The sequence below is a fragment of the Tamandua tetradactyla genome, chromosome X (assembly GCF_023851605.1).
Source record: "Tamandua tetradactyla isolate mTamTet1 chromosome X, mTamTet1.pri, whole genome shotgun sequence".
Lineage (NCBI taxonomy): Eukaryota > Metazoa > Chordata > Mammalia > Pilosa > Myrmecophagidae > Tamandua > Tamandua tetradactyla.
This window is the reverse complement of record NC_135353.1, coordinates 50,054,192-50,055,840: the sequence shown is the minus strand read 5'-3', so window position 1 is coordinate 50,055,840 and position 1,649 is coordinate 50,054,192. Positions and strand designations below refer to the sequence as shown.

Below are 1,649 nucleotides of genomic sequence, written 5' to 3'. Positions count from 1 at the left end.
TAAAAACATACTGTAAGTGTACTTCAATTTCAGATTGCCTTGGTTCAAAGAATAACATAAATCACACAACTTTAAACAACTTAGGGAAAAAAGCATTGAAATTTAGGTTTCTTCAACGTGTTCTTCTACTTCAGGCACTATTTACTCTGTGCCATCAAAGTGACTCTCAAGGTTTCTCCACATCTTCTCTAGGAGCATTACGATTTCTTTGCATATGATGACTCAACATTAGGCTAAATAACTAGTTATAAAAGAAAATACATCAGGTCAATTGTGTTCTTCCAAATGTCAGAATATTGTTGGTTCCCAGAAGTTGGCAAAACTTCCTAAAGGGTCATCTGGACTCATGATTTGCAGGATAAGTCCTCATTCCATAAAGAATGATTGAGAATATTTGCTCCCCACACCCAGAGCCATTCAGGCATATACTGTGCAAAGAGAAACTGACTAGGATGAGACCAGTATCCCATGGTCCTTTTTGAGATTCCAAATGAGGAAACCACATGATGTGCATAAACTTTTGACGAAGGCACCAGCCACCAGCATTTGTGCAGAAAGCTGCTATGCACAGTCACATTGGTAGCTAAGTAGAATATGATCAGACTCTGTATGAAGATCCCTTTAGAAGTATATTCATATTACAGTTCTCAGTTGAAATGGTCTAAATAAGCCTTACGAGCCAAAAACGCAACCAGCTGGGAAGTTGGCTTGCAACAGGAGCCAGAGATGATGATGATGGCTCCTTTCTTTCTCTCCACCATTCCCATTAGCACTATATGGACCATCAGGCTGTGGCGGCAATGTTGATGTTAACAATGTCCCAGTTTGTCCTCGGAGACCTGAGTAAAATACTGGGGGTAGGGATAAAACACGCCCAAGCTGTTCACCAAAATGCCAACATCTCTGTCTTTCAGGGCCTCTTGGATCAGGAAGTAGCTCTCACAGCCAATGCTGAAGTCTGCAATGATGATACTGATTTCCATCTTATAGGTGTCAGCTATATCTTTAGCAACAGTCTTCAATTTCTCTTTGTCTGAGTACTCAGGACAATGTTGAGGCCTTGGCTTCCTAACTCTTCAGCATAGGCTTTTCCAATCCCATTGGTTGCACCGCTGATGATTGCCCATCTTCCATACTGCTTGATCGGATCTGCTCTGCTCACTAGCTGAGGGATAAAATGCAGCCTAGTCAGGCTGTAAAAAGTCACAGACAATGGTGATGTTTTTTCTGTCCATATACCAGGCTCCAACTAAAGGCAGTGCTTCCATATAGCAGTTGCAAGACCTGGAAATTTCCCTGTACAGCAAGTAGAAGCTGTCAATGGCAGCCATGGTGATGGCAGCCTTATCTCTGCCAGCTCTGGGCCTTCAAAGATGTGCTGCTTTATCTTTCTCATAAAGCCAATCTGCAGAGCTGGCACAGTGTCAAGACATGGTCCCAACGGAGCTGTGCAGCCAACACCCCAGTCATGAACACCCAGATTTTCAAATTTTTGTTGCAGCAGGAGTATGTTTTTGGAAATTTGCTGGTTGGTCATGGCTGCTGTTGGCCTGTGAACAAACTAAAAGGTAGACATTGTAAGAGGCAGGGGTTTAGGAGGAAAATTAATAGGAGGATAATTAAAGAGGAGTGAGTTAATAAGATTTGAG

At 42.4% G+C, this 1,649-nt stretch overlaps 1 pseudogene; it reads right to left on the bottom strand.

Annotated features, from left to right (window-relative positions):
- Nucleotides 1–344: 344 nt before the first annotated feature.
- On the bottom strand, nucleotides 345–1,331 carry LOC143671367 (inactive hydroxysteroid dehydrogenase-like protein 1 pseudogene; annotated as a pseudogene).
- Between the last annotated feature and the right edge of the window lie 318 nt (nucleotides 1,332–1,649).